Genomic DNA, 24,305 nt, shown 5'->3' on the forward strand with positions numbered 1-24,305 from the left:
ATATCAATAATACAGAAAGGGCTGTAAAATGCTTTAAAAATTTACTGCCAGATTCCGCGTATGTATCGAAGTTGAAGAAACATTATTTGGCAATAATTTATTGAATATGTCATTACAATGATCAATACAATGTCTACTATAATTTTACATGAAAAAACTGTTCAAAACGAGTAGCAAATAAAATTCATCTACTACTTTTTATTTTTAAAACAATAATATATTTCGGCTTGAGTTTTTTTTTAATGTATTTATTGCAGATCGTCTAACCTGCAACATAATACGATTAATCATATTAATTTTCGCATATTATTGAATAAATTAGATCATAGCGATCGCGTTTCAGGTGTGTCATGAAAAACACATTAATCAATCAAACTGCAATGTCCCACGGATAACACATTTTACATAAATATAATAAGCTATTTTATTAATCACGTCTTTATTATTTTTTAATAAATAATCATATTATATATAATATATATACAGGCATCGCTTAACTGCAACTTATTTGACTTTATAGATTTTATGCAACACTACTTCTAAATTGTGAAATTTTGATATCAACCGAAACAGGCTATCGTATAAATTTACATTTAAAAGGATTATTTACTAAATGATCAATATGTGTAAGCTAAATGCTACACGTTTCCTACGTACATATTAAATACAATATTCATATACAGTTTTATTCTGTCCAATAAAATCTTATCTGCAGATTTTTAATTTTACCAAGCAAAAAATCTTGATTTTTTTTATATCATAAGAGAGCAATATTTAGAAATCAACCTAGATATTAATTTCTAAGGATATTGAATACTAATAATGCAATGTGTGTGTATGATCTGTAATCAGATTATAAAGTAATACATAGGTTCTGTTTCAATTTTAATGATATTTAAATAGACCTTTGCGTGGGATATTTTAATAGTAGCCTAATTAAATTTTAGAAGCCTTAATCAAATATAAAAAAAGTAAATGCAATTCTCTGCCCAATCTACAGTCCTTTATATTTATTTTTTGAAATTTACCTTAGATAAACAAAGCTCTGCGACAATGTGGAGAAGTGCAAAGTTCAATTTACTTTACGCTCCTTGCTTCATTACTCGAAGCAACTTTGTTTATTAAAGATTCACACTTCTATTTCTGGAAACCTGCGAAAATACACGGTTCGTTGAATACAAAACAGAGATTTTAATATCTGAACGTGAAATAACGCTTCGAATGAAGGTATGCCCGAAAATCTACCTTTATATATGCATGCAGGTATTTAATTGTTATAATTAATATAAACATATTTTTTAATGTGTCTTTTTCTATACAATTATTCGAAATTTTGCTGATAAATTTGTATCGACAGTAATAATAATACATGAAATGAGAATTTCATTAATAAAACATTAGGCTAATTACCTTCACGGTTGGTTTAGCAATACCGCGCTGTAATGCGTGGTTAAAATAATTCAGGTGTGCTTATGGAATTTCAGACTAAAACTCTTTAAAGCTTGTTTTTATTTATTTAAACTGACACATTCTTAAGTGCGTGTCACTTACATTAATTACTAATTAATTATGTGAATATCAAAAAGTACCGAATCTCATATAAAAGCATTGTTCTGATTACTTAACATGGTTTTTGTTTTTGATATGATTTTGAACAAAAAAACACACTAGAATAAAATCGCTATAATGTATACTCCCTAAAAAATTGCGGAGTTCACGGCCATTTGGGAATGGTCCGGCCTGAAAATTTACAAGATGAAATTAATAACACTATTGATTGAAAATTATTTATCATACTAAAAAATCAAATCGCCCTTTCTCATTCATTGAAAAAGCACAGCGTCTCTGAAAGAGTAGCGAAAGCTAAGCTTCCACAAATTGTAAAAAGTTCAAATTCCCTATTGATGGAGTACATACCGTGAATTAATTTACAGCTGTGAGTAAATAGCATTAAGTTAGATCTATATTTACTCTTTCTTACGCACAACTCGACCTACACAACATACGGTTCCTTGATATTATCAATTTAAAACGCACAAGAACCACACTTGTATGTAGTACACGAGTTTCGGTGTGTCGGGAGGGCCCTTCTGTTCTCTCGAGGGCTTAATATGGCGCACGGACCTTCTCGTTTTACACGAATCGGCATAAATATATATGTATGAAGGTAATATTATGAAATTGTTTTCCGTTCCGTTTTCTCGCGTTGAAAATATCCGAAAGTTCGCCCTTCGATTTGCATAATGGAACCGAAAACTAGGGCTGCACATTCGGCGCGAAATGTTTACCGAAGAAATTTATCGCAATATGCTTCATATATTGAAAGAGATGCGAATTAATAAGATTTTTGAGATAAAGTAAAAACATTTAAAGTTTTCAAATAATAATTCGAAAGACCCTAAATTGTTTAATGCGACCTTCATCGACTAACGTAGTGTGCGACCTTCTTAGAAATAGATCGTTTGATCTCACAGCAACCATATATAATACATGGACTGTGAAAAAAGTTGGCAAACTTATTTTATTATTTTATTCATAACTATTATTTAAAATTCAGGCTCAAATGTATTTTTTTTAAGATGAAAAAAAAATTTGATATTAAAATATTTTTAACAATTAAATAGAACCTATTGACTGAAGTAATGCGCACATGGATACTGAAGACTTGCTAAAGTTTGATTCCACTTATCAGGATCAAGTTGATTTATTTATTTATTGTAAATTATGCGTTAAAACATCAGAAGCGTTAAAATAATGCATCACAACGGGATAAACACAATTAACAACTACTAAGCAAGTAGTGACACACCAGACTGAAAGCAAAGTCTGTAAATCAGTGACATTTATTATCAGCTATTATTACAGCTTACGAACAATAAATGTAACCCAATTTTATCTTTTAATTATGAATTATAATTTTTGCGTATGTGATTAGGAAAATCTAGAAAAACTAAATCTGTGATGATCGATTAAAATTATAGTAATATAATAATCACTAATCTCTCAGACATGGTAAAAATTGTAAAACAGTCTGTATGGGATTCAAACTGACTTATACCTATAATACATAGCAGTGTTCCGCAACCGAGTCACCTCATCCAAATACACAGATAAATATTGATGTTTTTATTAGCACGGCGCAACGCTCAAAAACCACTAATTTTACTCTCCATTGCGTTGCCCGTGACCATGCCTTTCTTTATGTAACGCAATGAAACGGCACTTGCGGTATTTTTAATGTTTCAAAATCAATTGTTAATGAATATACCAGACATGTACCATGAGATACATTCCCTTTCGCTCACTCGCGTGTTAAGTGACGAGAGTGAGTGAGAGATAGGGGCGTGCGAAACGCGTGTAACGCACGCCTTTATCTCTCATTCACTCTCGTCACTTAACACGCGAGCGAGCAAAAGGGAAAATATCTGACCATACGCGCCTGATGATACACGTGCGTAGAGATTGAAAATCTGCGGAACATTTTATTTATATATTTTTACAAAAATATAACGTTATTATTTGCATCATTATTTATTATTTTCAGTGTAATAGTTTAACCGCAAGTTTACATTGAATGAAAATTCCAGTTACTTTTCAATCGCTAGTCCCACTAAAAAAAGTTCAAAGCAATAACAGAAACGACGTCAGAAAATATGGAAATACTGGTGCAAGTTGATGATTCTGAATCACCTCAGGCTAATCTTGAGAAGCAAGGCCGAACTCAATATGTTTAGCCGGATTGTTTTATCACTAGATCTAAAAAACGATTTTTGTTAAAAAAATGAATGATTGAACAAACACAAAATGGCTACACATGGCTGCACACCTTACGGAAACGTTGAAACTGAATGAAAATTTTCAAAGAATGGAAACAATACAACCACATATTCTGGGAACGATAGAAATCTTAAATTGAGCTCACTTATAAATATCGATCACAGAGAATCTGTTGCACGCAAAGCAGCGTTAAAAAACAGTTTTTTTAAATCTCACGAAAATGTATTTACAGCAAAAATATTGGAAGTAAATATAAAGTAGCAAATAAAAATCTAAAATAAAATTAATCTGCAAGAACTGAATGAAATTGAAATGGCTAGTATTTCTCAGTCAACAAACACATGCATTAGTAGTATGAATAATATAATTGATGAAATGATAAAAAATATATTTAAGAAAATGGTTTAATCAAAAAATATAGTTTCATTGATAATTAATTAATCAACCACCATAAACATAAAAAACACTCTCATTGTGTATGTTTGATGCTGTACTGGTAGTTTTAAAATCAAACGCGTACGGTGAGATACAGTTCCTTTCGCTCGCTCACGTGTTAAGTGACGAGAGTGACTGAGAAATAAGGGCGTGCGTTACATGCATTCCGCACGCCCATTTTTTCTCACTCCTTCTCGTCACTTAGCACGCGAGAGAGCGAAAGAGAGTGTATCTCATCGTACGCGCCTAGTTGGAATGAATACACCTATTAATTTAATTTTAGACTTGATCGAACTTAAAAACGTAACATCATAAAGAATATTTGCGTTCTTACTCCATTGTCTTGATTTTTATAGGATGACTAAAGATTATTAAAAAAATATTTAGTTTCGGTAGCATACATTAGGATTTAAAAGTGGAGTGACAAAAATTATGACCATTTTAGTTTAGTTTAGAATTATCAGTAAGTGAAAACTTTACCTTTTATACCATGTAAAACGCTAAAAATTGAAAGAATTTCAAGAACCTGAACTAGTATTAACTTATAATAAGTGAGAAACGAATAAAGCATATTAAAACCATATTTTGACCAATAGAAGAACACAAAAAATATTATCACTTTTCAAACGTCAAAAATCCATGTCAAAAGCAATAAAATCATGCCGTCGACGTTGTAGTGGAAACGCTTAGTTATCTAGCATTCATATTGCGACTTTTTATAATACATCTAAACCGAATTTTGACTAATAGGAGAGCGCAAAAAACAATTATCCCTTCTCAGAAGTCAAAAATCCCCGTCAAAAGCAATAAAATCATGCCGTTGACGTTGTAGCGGAAACGCTTAGTTATCTAGCTTTAATATTGCGACTTTTTATAATACATCTAAGCCGTATGTTGAGCAATAAGAGAGCGCAAAAAACAATTATCCCTTTTCAGAAGTCAAAAATCCCCGTCAAAAGCAATAAAATCATGCCGTTGACGTTGTAGTGGAAACGCTCAGCTATCTAGCTTTCATATTGCAACTTTTTATTATAAGTACATCTAAACCGAATTTTGACCAATAGGAGAGCGCAAAAAACGATTATCCCTTCTCAGAAGTCAAAAATCCATTGACCAAAAATCGGTTTGAATATACTTTATAATATTCATTTTGAAAATATTCAGTAGAAAATACAAATATTCATTAATGAATATTTTTCCACATTACATATTTAGAGAATGTATATATTTAAGTCTGGTAAATAATTACACATTATATAAAACATATTTATATACACAGAGAAGATGATGTAAGCGCATGCGCAGGAATATTGCGTATTATAAATATGTGTATGTATTATAATTGTAATAGTTACTGCCAAATAAACCCTTTAACTAGAAAAAAAAATTTCAGGGGCCAGAAATTAATTCTTTTAGATTTAAGGGGCCGTGACATGAAAGTAATTGGAAAGCACTGCTTTAACCAATACTTTGATATCAAAAGTCTATAGTAATATCGGTAAGGATAGCTATCATATTTTTAAAACTAATTAGGTAATTACTTAATTTGTTTTAAAGAAATTGTATATAGTCAAATCTAACGAAAATGTGCATTAAATCAGAAGCAATGATAAATTTGATGAATTGCAAATTAAAAAACTCACTTTTTGGTCTCAGAGCCCTTCGATAGAATTTCATTACAAATATTTTTCTATAACTGTGTATGTGGCTTAATCACTGTATTCTTTTAATCATTACACGCACTATGTGTATTTTTCATTTTCATAGTTAAAACGCACTTAGTTAATTTATAATCCGAATATTTATATTTAGTCAAATCGAACAATGCACAGGAATAAATAATGAAAACTGTCGTCGCGATGGAAAATTATTGACAACTGTTTTTACGTTACTATGTGTTCTCTTGTTTTATATTTAAATGCTTATTTTTCATTGGTCGACCGTTGGAGCCTCTAATCGAAAACAAAAGAATTCATTACCGGGGACAATATTTTTATTATTATAATTAAATATATTTCCTTTGTTTATTTGTATTATTTTAAACACCGTTCATACAAAGCGATACGATACACAGAGTAGAAAATCGACAAACTATGGAGCAATATGAGAGATGCGACGTCAATCTGTACTTCTTCTTACACTTAATTTGCCATGAGAGATAAGTTTACATAGTCTGTATTTTTTTATTTTTACCATTTATATAAATATTACTTTAAGACTTTATGCATGCTGATCAGTCTGATTTTAAAGAAACCCTTCACGTCGTTGCGTTATCGCAACCTCCAAGTCGTACCGAAGATCGAGTTAAAGAGATTCGGCTTGGCTCTGCTTGATGCAAGTTCTACTGAACTCTTGAAGTCTAAAGCGATGTGGTAGTTTTGTAATTAAATTCTGACTTGAACAGATGTGCTAAAAAAATACCTGTGCACGAGTATTCTAGCTTATATAACATGAAAAATAGGGAGCAGTAACTTCCAGTCCTCTATCCTTGGACTAGTGTCAATGATTCATTCATTTCCAATGCATAACTTATCAGACGTATATAATGCGTTACAGTGAATTCGAATCTGTCAACATGGTTTCTATGAATTGTGCCATTCGGATATTTTGGGTTTGATACCTGTTCAATGGAGATACGGAACGGATCCATATTTTTTAAGTATGGTCCTACGGTTTTGCACTTTTCCAGAAATATTTATAAATAAGCTCTCTATGTTTGCCTAACGAAAAACTCTGATTCTTGGTAAATCTAAAGGCCTTAAATTTATTAATATCTTAACCATTCAAGCAAATGTATTGGGGAAAAAACTGGGTTGGCTCACGTTTTAAAAAGTTCAGGAACTGTTTGAACAACCCGCGTATGTACATATAACTTACATCTAGGATTTTCACATGTATGCGTACGACTAACATCTATTGTCATTACTATATACGTATTTACGCGATTTGTACGACATCGATATTCGGCGAGTGTCAAAGATTTAACCGTCGAAACCTTCAAAGGGCTCACGGTTCGCGGCGTCTGTGAAATTATTGGCGTGATATTTGCCCGTAAAAGCCTTTTGTACCAAAATAGACCGAACACATGCCTATATATGACGTCAGCTAGGCGGGTTTTTTACGCCAATTATCATCGTGTGAATCGAACCGAGTGCCAATAAAAATTATAGCCCACATACTACCGTGTGTAGCGTACGAAATATTAAGGTGACTCGTCAATCCTACCGTTAAGCTATTTTCTAAAATATTAAATCATAGCTTTGGATGTCAATATTATATAACTATAAAGCAAAAGTCCCACTCTCTGCTGTCTTGTTATTTATTTTATTTTGACCTCAGAATAAACGACAAGAAACACTAATATGGATAATTGAGGTAGTTAACTATTGTAGCATATTAATGCTTTGTTTATATACGACATTGAATTAACCTTAAGATCATACGACGTAACAAAATTCTTTGATTTCTTATACGGTTTGTAATTACAGAACGTATATTTACATAGATATTTATTGTAAAAAATATTGTAGTAAATATCTAGAAATTAATAAAACATTGTTTTTAACGCTGTCAACGCCTGTTATTCTCAGCAGTAAAAAATATTTTAAAGTAAAATACAAATAAGGAATTTTAAATTATATCTGACCAGCACGATAGACCAATGGTATAAGTCAATACCTGAGCTTGAATTATAGATATATATGTCAGTGCTTTTTAATTTTTATCGTTTCTAGCAGATCGTATTTAGAATGCGATTGATCATCCAAATAAGATTTTTCTATATTTTCTTAATTTTACGGATGATAATCGTAATAAATTACAAAATAAAATTGAGCTACGTCATACACAGTATTTTTTATAAATTTAAGCTGTAATAATTAATAATTAATAAAATTGATGTCACTGATTTATAAACTTTTTTAAATTGCTTTCAGTTTTGTGTACTACTTCTTACTTAGTTTTTGTTGATTGTGTTTAATATATTGAAGCACATTGTTCTAAAACTTGTAATTTTTAAGATTGACAGTAAATAAATAAATATGTTTAAATATGCGTTATTCATAGTTATATTTTAATTATAAACAATAATACGAATTTGCTAGTTTATATCCCAGATATTAATTATTATTAAAATTATAATGTAAATTTGCATAATTAAGATAAAATTCTTATTTCTCAACAAGCTTTAATAAAAACAAATTTAAATGAATAATATATCTACAAGAGTAAATTATAACTTTCTAAGTTAATTATTTCACATATTGCTGTACTTATCACAAACTATAATTAAACAATTGTAGTGTTTTATCAGGTGCAAAAAGTATAATTATATAATAGTGTCGTTTTGTTTTGTATTATTTAATCTCACTACAAAATACTGTAAAATATTTTAATTAAATATGTTGATTGCTACCCTTAAAATAAATTCGAATATAAATAAAAATCTCAAATACAAACACATACTTGCACTCTTGTACCCTGAATATAAAATTATTATATACATTTACTTTAACAAAATAATAAAAAAAATATTTAATAATTTTTAATGTTGATTGTCAAGCTATTGAATTAAATAATAACTGAGTTATTTGCTTTTTATTTTTATTATAATTTCAAGTTAGTAGTCGCCACAAAAAATAATGTTTTATAACAAAATAAATACTACTTTATCTACTGCTGTGATTAGTTTTTTTGATTATCTGTTCAATTTTAAAAAGAGATTATTATTACATAACCTTACCTAGGTTATTAGCTTAACTCAAAACCTTAGTATACAACAGTTAAATATATACATATATTGTATATTAATTTCACTGTTTTTGATTAAATCGAAACCTCTTTGTGATCCTAATATTTTAAATAATTTAATATAAATATATACATATATAAATATTAAATTTAAAGATAAATTCAATTTTTCATAACAAACTTTAAACTACATATATTTATATAATATTTTTATGTATAAACTTGACTCGAAAGTTTTACATGTACTGTAGAAAAGTTTTTAAAACGAGTGCCAGCGCTAACGGCGAGCGACTCTTGTATGGATTCGAAACCGAACATTTGGTTCTCCTACTTTCTCCAAGGACTTACAAGTGTCACAGCAGTAAACACCGGAGTGTAGATCATTAAACTTCTTAGACGGTTTCTCTAGTAAGATCTGTATAGGTAACTTTAATTTGTATCTAAACGGTAAGTGGTTAAAATTATATTCGCCACCATCAGTGAAGAGTTTGTTTTATTCTTTTTATTATATTTTTATGAAAGTCAAACATTTGTCAGTTGCAAAATCTTTTCTGGTTTGTAATATAAAGTATTAAAAGCCATTTTGATAACGCAATTTTTATGTTTTCTACTTATTCAAAAAATGAAAATAAATCATAGCCCTGATAAAGATTTTAATATGAAAATGTATTAAAATAAAAAAAATGCTTTATAACACATACATGTGTTTTTATGATGCATTTTCGCTAAGATTTACTAGTATCACTATAAGCGCTTATTAGACTATATGATATAAATGTAAAATTATAAATTGTCCGAGGTGAGGGACAAAAATATTTTAGTATCACTGGCATCTGCTAAAAATCCCTTCCCTTGTTTCTCGGAAGCCAAATTATAGACAAATTTTATTATATTTAATTTATATAGGCAAATTATACTTTGGCTATTTCTTGAAAAATAGGTTCCTAGAATAGTAGTTATCACCTTTGTTGATGCAAACGGTCGCCGCATATTTTTGTAAAATAAAATTTAAATTATTTTTTCTACAAACACACAAATTTATTTTATAATCATAAATTATGATAATCATATATTTGATTTTTTTATCTCACAGGTGAATTTCGTGATAAGATAATTAAATGAAATCGATCTAGGTTATGCATTTTATATATTGAATATAAGCAGTAATAATTGTATATATCATAAATTTACAGACTTGGTTGATAGTAGTTACTTAGTAGTCGTTGATTGTGTTTACCCCACTGTAATGCATTGTGTAATGCAATTAATCAATATTCCAAAAAAGTGTTTTATCGAGTTCTTACACCATAGTATTCAGTATTATAATATATAATAAGCAAACTTATTGACTTAAAAAAGTACACATTGTTATTTAAAATAATCATTTATTAATAGTCAACGTCTAAACAAACTTTACAAACCACCCTGCTTTCACTTACAATCGCATATTTTCTACTTTGCATTGCCTTATTGTTGTATTTCACTCACTTTTCCCGGAGCGAAGAAAATTGGCAGTAATTCTAGAGAGTTGTGGGAAAATTCGGCCTCCTCACATGCGTGCCTCAATATATGTACAAACATATACCCATATGTGAATTTGAACATATATTTCAATTTTTAACTTTATATTGTACGCTTGAATGTTTACGCGTGTTGGGCCTATATAAAATATAATAATTTGTTGATCATTTATTGCAAAGGTCGGAAACGCGGTTCGCCAATTATTTATTATACGACCATAAAAATGTTTTTCATGAATTAAATGGAAAAATAAATATAATGGAATTATATATTTATTCAATTTTCTATATTTTTTATTTATCAAGTTAATGTTGTATGATTAAAAATATTTTAAGAACACCGAATAAAAAAATTGACCTTTGCGTAATATATTATCAATACATTATAAATGTTGAACATATTAAGTTATTATGGCGATAATAATGTTTGGGATACAACGTTAGCTAATTAAAATATCACGCTGCGTATGTTTACCCTAATTTATTAGTATGTTAAGAGTAAATGGTATATGAATATACATATCAGCTTAACCGAATATTAGTTTTATTAATCAATAGTCGCTTTATTACTTCGATATATATTCATTAATAATATAAAACGCACGAAATTCCCTGACGTATTTTTATTAAGATTGACTATAAAATAGACTATTATTTAACTGAATCATATAAGTTTCATTTTTATATAAAACGCTCAAATAACCTGATTTGTTCTGTCATATTTCAATTCCGCTTCGAAAATCATAAGGACTCTTTACCACTTTCATATAAAATTTTATATCCTGAATTTTTCCCTAAAGCAATTACGTGTATTTTCCGCTCGAAATTATTACGCGACGAAGCAATTTATAACATGTCATATAAAAACTGAACAATCTATCGTAATATATTATATATGAAAAATAATATAAATTGTGGACTTAAACGGGTGGTTCATAAGTGGCTTTACTGTATAAAAACATGTTTTCTAAAAAAATATAATGAAAATTTCACGATAAAACTATTACAAACAGCCAGCTTTAAATATAAACCATTAACAAATATTTTCCTCGTAAATCTAATTTTTTTTTTGGGACACAAATTCAATTGCTATTTTTTTTCATTAAAGAAATAAATTTGAATCCTGTTTTTTGCTGGCTTTATTTATATTTATACTATATTATATATACCATATATTAAAATGCTCATATATTTTCGATAAACTATTTATTTCTATAGATTATATCTTTAAGCTGTAAATGTCGATTACACAGTTTTTCTTTCACAAAACAGATTATATCTGAAGTCAGCATATTTTTTTCAAGGCTTTTATGTTTTGTTTAATTAGGAACTATACATAGTTAAATATGTAGGAAAGTAATTATCGTGTATGCCATATAAAAGTTTTAAAAAATGTGTCAAATTGTTACGTAAAAGAAATGCTCACGTGATTTACACACAATAAAATTTATTTAGTTAATTTAGTTAAAACAGAGATTTGTTTTAAATTTTCACAATATTTGAAATATTTGATTTTAAATTAACCAAAACAGTTTTTAAGCGGTCATTTTTTATTGCTATTTTAATAAAAAATATAAACCATTAGTTATTTATGTTATATATAATTTTTATATATTTTATATTGAATATACATAAAAACATCTTATTGGTTTGTATTTTATTAGGACCATCCTTTTAGATATTGATATTATTTTGTATAAAAATTACAAAATTCAACATTTTTTTATATCATACAATACCTATAAAATTATTTTTTTATAGATTATAATGCATAAGTCAATTTGAATTTATCTTAATTTAATTTTAATTGTACCTTTACTTTTTAGTAGTTAAAAAATTGGTAAAATTAGCACAAAAAAAATCAAAATTGTTGGTTTTAGTTACTTTTTTTACTGTTAAGTGTTACGGGTTTCTGGAATTATAATTTTTCTGGGGATAAACATTATTTTTTTAAATAACACGAAAATGTATTAATCTGATTTACATTATATATTAATTTGACGAATTTTACTCAGTCGAAAGCAGACTGTGATTAAAATAAGATGGTTGTAATAAATAATTTTATAATTTATTTATTTCGAGAGGGGTATTAAGTTCTTGTTTTTTTTTCTTATTACCAGTTTAATGTGTTTCGCTATTTTTGCGTTCCAATGCATTATGATGTCGACAAAATTTATGTATACTTTTTTTGTACTAGTTCAAACAGAAACAATGCGGCGCATGTCACAAGAAATGTCAAATAGATCAAAAAACTATAAAAAAAATTTACTGGCTATGAAAAATATTTAAGAAACACAAACAACTGTTCGAACACTCACAGCATACTTAAAAGCTATTTTTGTAACCGTGTCATAATATCTGAATATCATAATAAATGTAAAAAAAATAAACAAATAGGTACCGCACGAACAGGCCGAAAGGCAGAAACAGCTACGTAGCAATATGAAACCATTCTTGAAAGAACTTGAAGATGCTCGTTACCTGCAATGAGAAATGGATTCTTTAAGATAACTAAAAAGAACAGAACAATGGTTAGACAGAACAATGGTTTTCCAGAAAATGCGATACAGATTTTGTACTCGTGGTGCAAATATTGTGATAGTATGATGATCGTTTTATTAATCAGGTAAAACTCTTACAGCAGCATATTGTATGGAAATTAAGACCATGCTTAGAAAATTAACCATAAACATCTAACATTGGTAAACAGACTTGTATATAGTTCTTTAACTACTGTACCACTCCTCTATCCACAATATCAAGGATTATCATATAATAATATTTAAAAAAAGTCAGTTAAACTTTTAATCTTTTAATCAAATGGGTGTCCTCGTTAAAATGAAACACCGTGGGAATCGTCTTAAAGGATTAAATTCCAAAGTATGCGCCATTAATCATAAAGGATAAAATATCTTTTGAATATAAATATATCCATCAAATACAAATATAAATGCTTAAACACTTGCAACTTTTACTGGTATCCATAATTGAACATCCACTTCAGAATCCAATGCATCAGATCTTCAAGAGTCTACCAACTGGACTGCAACCGAAAGGAGGCCGATTCAACTTCAAACTAGCGAAGATTGCATAAGCCGCCGCTTCTCTCTTCGCATCCAGTTTGACGTCCGAAATCCAGAGCAATCCACTGACAACCCGTCTCAAATGATGCGCAACAAATTAAATGCAACTATTTTTGTTTTGATCAAAATAAACACCCTTCCTAGAAAATGAAGTAACTTGGAGCTGATAATGCAAAATCTCATACTCATTGATCACTGTTGCAAAATTAAATGATTAAGGATTGAACATTTTGCCTTACCCCCTATATTCCTTCAACCTTTTTTAATTAAGTATTACCTTTTTAAACATTTGGACTTATTTCCTTAATATACGAACTTCAATAACTATAGTAATATTATAAAAACTTCTGACGACTTCGAAAATCGAAGATTGACAGTTTCTAAAATCTAGTATTTTTTAAATACAAGAGATTTATTTATTGTTTAATTGTTGCCAAAATTTATGTGAATAGAGAATATTATTATTAATAAAATTGTTTTTTTTACTAAAAATATTGATTTATATAATATAACTTATACAAATATAAAATTATATTACTTAAAATAGTTATCCGTTTTAATTATATATTGTTTTTGCTTATTCATGGCAATTTTATTATTTATTGCTAAAACACTACAAATTTATATTTGAATAAAAATCATTAGTGAACTAAATGTGCTAAAAAAACTTTGTAAAATGTATTATATGAGCTATAGCAATTTTATAAAAAAATTGACGATAAACTTTTATAAAGAAAAGTAACAGCTAAAATTAGTTTGTTTGTAACATAATTAATTTTTTTTATTTATGTGACAAACATGTAAAATTTTATTGGAATTTTAATTTAACGATTAATAATATAAAATAAATATGATTGTAGTTAAAAATATATACATTTATTTAGTTTTATACTTTTCGCAACAAAGAAAGTGTTGTGTAAGACCAAGAGAAAGATCGCATTTAAATAACTAAATAAAGATTGACATACTAAACATTGTAAGAGGGGCTCAGATCTTTTGATAGAATAGTAGGAAAATCTTTAAGAATCATGCCACACGGTGGTAACAGGCTATGAATAATAATATATCTTAAAATTTTAGTAAACAAGGAGAAAGTAAGAATTAACATTTTTTTACTTACTAAATTGTAATTTAATTTAAATTTTAAATTTTACATATATACATACATGTAATTTAGGATTAAAATAAACTGTAATACAATCACGCACAATATGTCCCATATAAATAATTTATCTGGCATGATATACGTTTATTTTTGCCCATTTTTTTATAATACCATACAATACATCGAAAGGCATCAGTGGCACAATACGTGTTGAACAACACTCGCGTATGCAAAATGATATTTGTCACGAACCACGCCACAATGTAAGACAGTCGGGGGTGAAAAAAAATCCCGTAAGTAAAAAGAATGCGGCCCTAGGTATGGAAATGTATCCGGGACGAAATAAATAATTCATACGCAAGCCACCCCTTTGCCATCTTGTGGTGAATGGCGAACATCCACAACAATATCTCATTATCCGTGGTGCGTCTCTTAAGACTGGAATTTCATCTGATGTTATACAAAGTTGAAAAGACGCGCGGGCTTTTGTAAGCGCGAGCATAAATTAACGAAAATGTGTTTTTATTTCGAATAGAGTTTTCTTTTTTTTTGCGTGTTGAAAAAATTCTTATAAATTTTAATGATTGCGCCGTTCGCCTTTTCAATTTATATCAGCGCTTTGGCTTTAGAAATTTTATTGTATATAATTATATAAATATTTATTTTATGTATGTATGTAACAATAAATCATTTTAAATTTCACATGACAAACTACAACACTGAGTGTAGCTAATGAGTATAATAAAATAACATGTTACATCTGGTTTAATAAAGGACGATATAGTTAATTTAAAAAAATAATTTGAATTGATTCATAGATACACAATATTTTTTTAAACAGGCACAACTTCCCAAATAGTCCAATATTTCTTAAGGATATATAAACTATATATTTAAAGTCCGCATATATATATAATGTCCATGGAAGATCCTCCGTGTTAGAGGCAGTTCTTGGTGCGATGATCATCTTCGCGTCTGCCAGGCGCAGGCGGGGTGAATCTGCTAGTCTCTTTGAGTGTCTGCAGAAGCCTTTGAGTGCGGTTTCCGGGACGTCCATAGTGAGAAGAGGGGGGTAGGTTTTAGTCAGTAAGAATCTGACACTATCCTTTGGCGTTGCCGGGGGATGTCTATGCAAGATTTCCTACCTCCGGAAAAAAAAAAAAGAAGACTCTGCCAGGTAACTGCCTGGTGACCAGCCTATTGTATTCAAGCCTGCAAAGCTTGCTGACTAATAACAATCCTGCAGCGATCATCCAGCCAATCGTTGCACTCGCTTCTTAGAACAACGAAATATGTATACGCCTTTAGAAAGTGACATTTGCTTGATGGATATCTCCGAGGTCGAATTACATAACGTGAATGTTATGGTCTAACGGTGCTATTTGTCTTCCGGTGATATATTGCTTCCCGTGACCGTTTCGTAGCAAAGAAATATTTATCCTTACGTGTTATTTATAGGGATCACTTTAGTTCTTGAGGGCTTTGTCTAATTTATCCTTATTGATGAATGATTGTTTTTGATCACAAATGCTCTGTGTTGTCCCTACAATTGTCAAAAACAGTTTAAAAAAAATCTAACTGAAAATTACGATATTAAGAATAGTTCAGGATGTAGAAGAACAGCAAAGATATACGATGATGTCCAGAAATGAAACAAACTATTCATTAGCTGGTTTAAAAATTAAACCAGTCCGATTCAACAGTGCATATACACATTAAAAATATTGCGAAGGTTTGGAGACAATGTGTAAAGGATCCACGCGAATTTAGCGCTTAAAAAGTCGGCGTTTATCCGCATATCCCAAGTACTTCTGGATCTTGTAGGTGGTCGCCTTTTCTCGATCATTTGATGATCGGAGATGAGAAATGATTATTATACGACTACAATCTTCGTAGTGACAGCGGTTATCTAGAGGTCAAGTAACAAAACCTACTCCAAAACCCGGACTTTTTTGTATGGTGGGATTTCAAAGGATGTGTGCATTACAAAATTCTTAAGCCTGACCAAGCAAAAACAGAAAGCTTTATTGTAGTCACCTGGATCGTTTGAGGAAGCAAAAAAGGCCTACAATTGTTGACAGGACTTGAATAATTCTACAACATGACAATGCACGTCCCTATGTGACTAAATTGACTCTCGATAAAATCAAGGAACATGGCTAGAAGGTTTTATCTTATCCACCTTATTCTCAAGACCTTTCTTTATCCGATTACCTTTTATTTTGATCGATGCAACACTTCTTAGACCGAAAAAGTATTAAAAATGCAGACGATGTGAAAATAGGACTGTCGAAATATTTCAAAGTTTCCAACATTTTATTCTAATAGAATTAAAAAAATGCTTGAGAGGCGTGAGAATGTTATATCTTTAGAATAAAATAAAATTTTGATTCGATAAAATAAACATTTTAAAGTGATTTTTTGTTTCAATAAAAAACCACATTTATTATGCTATATTTTTATATGCGAAGCCGGCATTAAAATATTTTCTTATTATTATAAATGTAAATATTATTATATTCTACATGTTTAACACATTGACTAATCGTTGTAATCCTCACTAAGATGGAAATACATTTAATTAATGCATCAGCTAATCTCGCTAAATCTGATTATTTTACTTAATACGTTCGATGCTTGCGTAAGAAGCTCGTCTCGCTTTCACGTCTAATGCCATCAATCATAAATTAAAATGTTAATAATTAAAAGCGGTACAACAAGGAGCCGGTCGATTCGCATTACCCGGTCCCCGCTAGGCCCATTAAGTCATATCTGCGAGCAACTTTCTTTACGCTAAATTTTCGCCAGCAATCTACATTTAAAACCAGATACTGTAGCCCAAAGCGTTCGCAAAAGATGGAAATTGCGCGCGGTGAATTATGCGAGGGTATGTCATACCAATAGAATCTGATAGCCGAAAATGAATTATCACACATTTCGTCGTACGTGAGGGTATCGCTCGTCTATACGCGCGCATATTTATAACGGTGAGATCCTTTGTACGCAAAGCGCTTACCTACGCACTCGGTTAAAGTTAAACGGTATATTATGCGGATTGAATACGTGGATAACGGGTTAATAATATAAATCAGCGTTTCCCAAATTTTCGAGCTATATTTTTTAACACGTATAACAAAACCTGTGGCTTGATATAAGAACAACCAATGTCACATTTTTGCTAAAATAGATGCTTACATATATAAGATATTTTATTTTAAATACCGCATATACGGGTTTTCTAAACGCTACATATAAACTTTCACTCTTTGAAGACAAATTGAATAATATCAATCCGGTTTCCACCCGAACCGTTCGACAAAGGGTACGTTTGAACGTTTTAACCTATATAATAGTATAATGACCAAATAATTGTACCAAAACATGGCTGTAACATAAACACTAAACACAACCGTATATTAAATTAATATGAAAATTACGAATCGAATATTTTTCATACAAGAAATAAAATTCCTGTGTTGTTTAACATAACTTTGAAAAATTGTGCTCAATATGACTTAATGTCAACACTGTGAATGGGACTAAATATGACTTTGAACGTGCGCATCGTCAATTTAAAACGTCAAACGCATTAACGTTCAACGTTTTAATGTATTAATATATCACGATCGGAAAATTTATGTGTTTTTGATTTTGATTTTGACATGAAGTATATGGTAATATATGTGTAATGTGTTTACTCGTAAACAGGAATAAATGTCTATAAGCTGGTTATTTACGGGGATGTGAATGTCTGCATGAGAAAATTACATTGAAAGCTCCGATGCTATTTTAAATATATATGTTCAACTAGCAATGAAAAATTGTTGAAAATTCGAACCATTCTTAGAAATATATCTATAAGTTCAATCAAAATATAGTATGGTTTATAATGATTTTTACTTGTTTTTTTTTTCTTGTAAGAACGTTATCTATATTTATAAATTGACTGATTGGGGTAAAGCGCTTGAAAAATAAAGGCGCAACCACCAGAAAAAGGTGCAGCCCAAACATAATAGAAGGGTTGAGCCCTTACAAGTCTTTCAGCGAATTGTTGTTATAACTCGTGAAGTGAATGTAAATTAAATATTATTTCTATCACAATAAACTTAAAATATATACAAAATATTTTCATATATCATCATGAAAGAAATTGACATAAAATTGAATATTCTTATTTGCGTAGTTTATTACGTTTGTAAAGTTTACTAAAGCAATTTGCTCACAGTAAACAACAGATGTTTTCGACTCAAATATTTTTTTTATTATAATATAAGTTTCCTTATGCAAATATTTGATAAAATCTATACCATATGTTTGTATTGTAGTTTTATTATTTATTCTAGTCGAGCTTCTTTTTTTATTGATTCGATTGTTACTGTTTCAATCATCTAATAGTTTTGAAAAGGCAGCATATGAGTATACATATGTAGAATCTTATGATTCACACATTTTTATTTAAATTATTTTTAAGCCACAGAAATTGTTCTCACCATAGTACTGCGTCAAGTAGTATATTATTTGTATAAAATATCGGTTTGAATTTTTAATGCTTTAACGGAATCTAATCGGACAATGAGTAAAGAAATAAATAGAGGCGGCGGCGCTTACTATAAAATCGTGCAAAGAAAAATCTAATAAGCTAGTCTCTCGGTCAGTCAACCATATGCGCGCCTACGCGGTCAACTAACTTTTTGTATATTCGTGTAAAAATAATGCAAAACAGCAAAGAACATGTAATTTATCATTTCACAGTTTACATTCTGCAATTATTTGTGTTCTACACATGCCAACTAGGACTGCGCATTCCATACTTCGCATTTATATTTAATATCAAGTTATATATAAATGACGAAAATAATATTTTAGTAGTAAATATTTTTGTCACATATTTCCTTTAGAAACAAAATCGCAGAAAATATGTTACGTCCTTCATGTAAGGCATCTGTAAAAAGCGTCATCTGTTCGGACCGTTTTAACCCAGATTGTTTTTTTTTAATAAAAGAGTAAAATTAAACCCAGTCAAAACTCATTAAAACCATTATCATCTTCACTCTCGTCAACGTCAATTTCAAATACTGATGCTTACAATTCTCTAAGAAAATTAAATTATTCACGAAAATAAAACTTGTAAAGTTATTTTTAAAAAAACGAGAAAAAATAATACATGCATTAAGGCAGAAACTTTGTCGTAGAACCCAAAAAATAGTTAATTTAAAAAATATAGTGAAATCAATAATAAACAAAGGATTTTAAGTGAGGAAAACGGTTTGTCACTATTAGCAAATTTTGATTCTGATTCAAAAGAGTTGTTAACTTTTCTAAAAAGAAATAACAATTCAAAAGTAGCTAAAGAAGTCTGATTGGTGTGGTAGCGATAGTATATTCTCTGAGCGGTGGTGGAAAAGCTAGCGGCAGGATGTTACACACTCATCGGAGTCCAGGCTTACGTATCCAGGACTGCAAAGCTTGCTGACTAATCACACTCATACAGAGATCATTCAGCCAATAGCTGTACTCATTTCTTAGAACAACGAAATATGTATACGTCTTTAAAAAACGACATTCGTTTAATGGGCATTTTCCAGTGTAGTATTGCATTGAAACGGGAATCTTGTGGATCCGGTGATTTATTATATCCGTGACTGCTTCGCAATAAAGAAATATTTTTTCAATGACAGAAAATATTTACAGTAAGAACAACTGCGTGTTTTTACACGCAGTAAATAATAACCAACACGATAGAACAGTGGTGTAGTCGTTGAGTTCATATCCTATAGGGACCCTATTGTTTTTCAATTTCTATCGTGTCTGTGAGAAGGGAATTTCTGATTATTTAATAATTATAATTCCGATCAATCACCACAGACAAGGTTTTCCTAGATCTTACGGATGAACATCATAATCTAGGTCGTACATATTAGGTACAAAAAAACGTTCATTCACAGAAAATATCATATACATGCATCTAGAAAAAAATATTAAAAATTTAGTAATATATGATAATTAATATGGTATCATAATTTACATATTATAATAACAGTTGAAAATAATTTTCTATGACCAAACTGTAAATATATTATAAGAGATTAAGGAAGTCTAAATTAAGTTCTTTGCCCTACAAAGTCACTAATTCCATTATAATTGTTTTCCTTAATTGCCCTATAATCTTAAAATATCACAATCAAATTATAATTTCACATTGCCACTTAACAATGAACATAAGCAAAGTTCGAAACAGACAGAGCCCCACGGGCACCACCAATACCCACAGCACATTAACACTCGATGACCATTGTGATTTCAGATACGGCACTGTGTTAATGTAGAGTTTCCACCGCGACCCGATATTAAGTCCTTAATGTATTGTGATTATATTATACTGTTACAGTTTAATGCTACCTGACAACGATTGGTCAATATGAAACAATAACCGTAGGGCTGGTTCGGTGTTCAGGTGTGTTCACCATCCACTTTTGTTTGCCTCGTCCTAACATAATCCCACATTACGAAGGGAGGAGGGGGCGGTCAGGAGGACACGTGTATGTTTTGTATAAATATATGTAAGTGTGTACGTAATACACGTGTAGGAGAGTGAAACGTTTACAATCGACATGGTTTTAAATTTTGGACTGATGTTATCGGTGGGGGCGATTTTAAGCTGGCGTCTCATGAATAACGCACGGTCTGTTTCGCTATATATTATACATATTTATATATGTTCCATTTTTTTTTCGTTTCATACATTCATTTATTTAGACATACGCATACATGAGGTATTATGATTATTAAGGATCAACCTAATATATGCACGTTTCAGATAATCTATAATATAACAAAGCTTCAAAATTCGTGCTTAAAATTAAGAGGCAACTAAACTCGTGAGCTTAATCACCATCACCTTATTAAGTGGTGGGTGAATAGATCACGCTTGGCATGTCGAATTTACCTTAAATATAATTTTGGATAATAATTGATATTCATCCGGCATAGAATAACTGTGTTGCAAGTTTATGTTAATAAGCTTAAACATTGCTTTAGTCAAGAGTAACTTCGGATCTTAATGATGCACTGTATCTAGGCTTTGTCCTCGGACAATCTACCAGTGTTTTTTATACCATAAGATCACATCAATGCCACTTCTAAAATATTTTTACAAGAAATCTGGCTGGAATAGTCAGAATCGATGTCGAAAATAGCTTTCATTTTAACTAGAATATATATATACGCAATTTTTTCGGCATTATAAATATTTCATCTGTAATTAAAAAAGCAAAAATAATCTTTGTTCCGACGCGTTAACATATTCTAAATAAATCTATTGTTAAATTACAAATATTTAATATATTAAGTAACTAAACAATATACGAAAAAATGGCTAAAAAATCACATTGAAAAACTCAAATTTAAATATGCTATTCGCAATCGATAAAAAAATGACATGTGATCGCGTAAACTAGAAAAACCTAATCTTTAATTTATATACTAGCGGTAAAAACCGTAAGTAATATAGCTTAAACTAATCTAGAAAAGGTTCAGATGCTAGTCAGACCCTTTTGACGTCCTAATCTATCAAAGATTGAATTACATATTTATAAAAAAAAATCTTATTTTTAATGACTTATTAAATACTCTTCTCGTAAAAAGAATTGTACTTTTTAAATACTCTTTATAAATATATAAACATTTTTTTTTTTTTATTTTACATGTAGCAATATCTAAGGTTTATCATACATGTTTAATTCGTTGCGCTAATTTAATTTATTTGCTGTAAGTGCAATTAGTTCGATTGTATACGAGCGGAATTCATATATTATTTATACTCAAAGCGACGACACAATTGGCTAGAATCAATGAAATTTTAATACAGTAGTCCCATCTAAGGGCAATTATTTGTGTTTTGCCATGCTTTTTTCGTTCATTAAATAAAATTACTTTTATTTAAAGAAATAATCAAATTTACTCTTTGGTGGAATAAAGTAATTTTGATATCGGTCTGAAAGGTTAGGCTGAATTAATTCGCCGAAGTCTGAATTGGAGTGCTTTAGTCGTGGTTTACAATGCCACTACAATATTATTATTAAAATACCCTTATCTAATGACAAAAATTATATATATAATATTTTTACTTATTATATAATGCTAAGATAATATTGCAAAGTAAAGATACAACGTCCATAAAGAAAAAATATATTTTAAGATTGCATTAGAACATCTTTATTTCAACGTCTCTAAAACTTTCGGTACGTAGTAATTTTTAACATGGTTTATCAACCTAAAAATATATTATTTGCATAGCTTCAAATTCACATAGACATTATGCTTTAACAATTTATCTTTTGGCACCAAAATGAACTTTTCAAATGTACTTTGATTTGTTTAATTAAAAAATGAACACTGTCATTTTAAACACACATAACTAAAGCCTGGAAAATTGTAAAAATCCATAACCTTTTTTACAATTTTTTACTTCACTAGCCAAATATCTTTTGTATTACTAAATAAATCAATATTTATAATAAAATATGTGTAATGAATATCAAGGATATGCATATATATTATAACATATCCGATATAATATTTTTCATATTTTTTTTAATAAATAATTAAAGATATTAAAAATTTTAACTACATTTTAAAATGGGTCAATATCGCGTGTGTTATGATGTACTAATATAATGCTATTTACTCTTATTGAAAACTAGATTTTGTGGTTCAATTTTTAATGTGCACTTAAATAATTAAGTACTGTAACGTTCCGTTAATTGAAAAGCCTAACAAGAAGAGCTGGATTCTGATAGTCCGGCGGTCAGATACGGCTTGAAATATATATTTCAGGCAATTATCGCCGAGATCATGATCGTAAATAAGTCGTAAAATTTCGTTTATTACCGGCTGACTGTCATCCGCGGCCGTTACGAAATATTTTCTCCATCTTTACAGACAATATCGCATAAAAGTCGTTTTATTACAGCTCGAATTGCCTGAAATTATTATATTTCATGCATCGTCTAGCTGGGATTTTGATTTTTATCTCGCGATAAGCTAAATTTGCTAAAATTTATTTTGGCCCTGATTAATTTGACTAATGAGGAGCCAATAAAAATAAAATATATATATATATATTTCTGTATATACACGGAATTTATAACTCTGAGCGAAAAGCATGCTTTTAATTCGATTATTTCTAGTTTTTCGCTTTTTGCAAACATATGGACTTATTATGGCGAATGTGTTCAAATATTTACTGGTGTGCATCGGAGTGCATCGTAAAATTTACGACTGGACATCGTGTGAGTTGTACAAACAGTGAATTCAATGTTAAACATTGACGTTTGTAAATAGATTATTCAATTGAAGCTTTTTAAAAATTACTACTATTATCTACTTTCTGTTCTAATAATAGTCCCACATATTTTTTTGTGAATTATATACAAGCGAACCTAAATCATATATTTTTAACTGCTATTGTATTATTTCACGAGACATTAACAAAATTAAAGCACCGAGTTTATTAGGTTTGTATACATACATATTCACATTTAAATAAATAAAAATATCTTATGCTTTCCAATTATTTTATATCAGTGTTGCCAGGGTGCCGCTGAGTTCCAGTGTAGCCAAATTAATCGGCACTCC

General features: G+C 29.7%; 1 protein-coding gene across 2 annotated transcripts in view; it reads right to left on the bottom strand.

The window, feature by feature from the left end:
- LOC148238925 (uncharacterized) overlaps positions 1-24,305 on the bottom strand; it is a 122,255-nt gene that overhangs the window by 78,464 nt on the left and 19,486 nt on the right. The window contains exon 2 of one of the 2 annotated variants that reach the window (XM_088186265.1): positions 12,883-12,962. The exons of the other annotated variant lie outside the window; for it this stretch is intronic. The gene's annotated coding sequence lies outside the window, so the exon portion shown is untranslated. The remainder of the gene's footprint in view (positions 1-12,882; positions 12,963-24,305) is intronic. 2 annotated transcript variants of the gene reach the window in all.

The sequence above is a fragment of the Plectrocnemia conspersa genome, unplaced genomic scaffold (assembly GCF_051122295.1).
Source record: "Plectrocnemia conspersa isolate PC_06_02 unplaced genomic scaffold, ASM5112229v1 ptg000001l, whole genome shotgun sequence".
NCBI lineage: Eukaryota > Metazoa > Arthropoda > Insecta > Trichoptera > Polycentropodidae > Plectrocnemia > Plectrocnemia conspersa.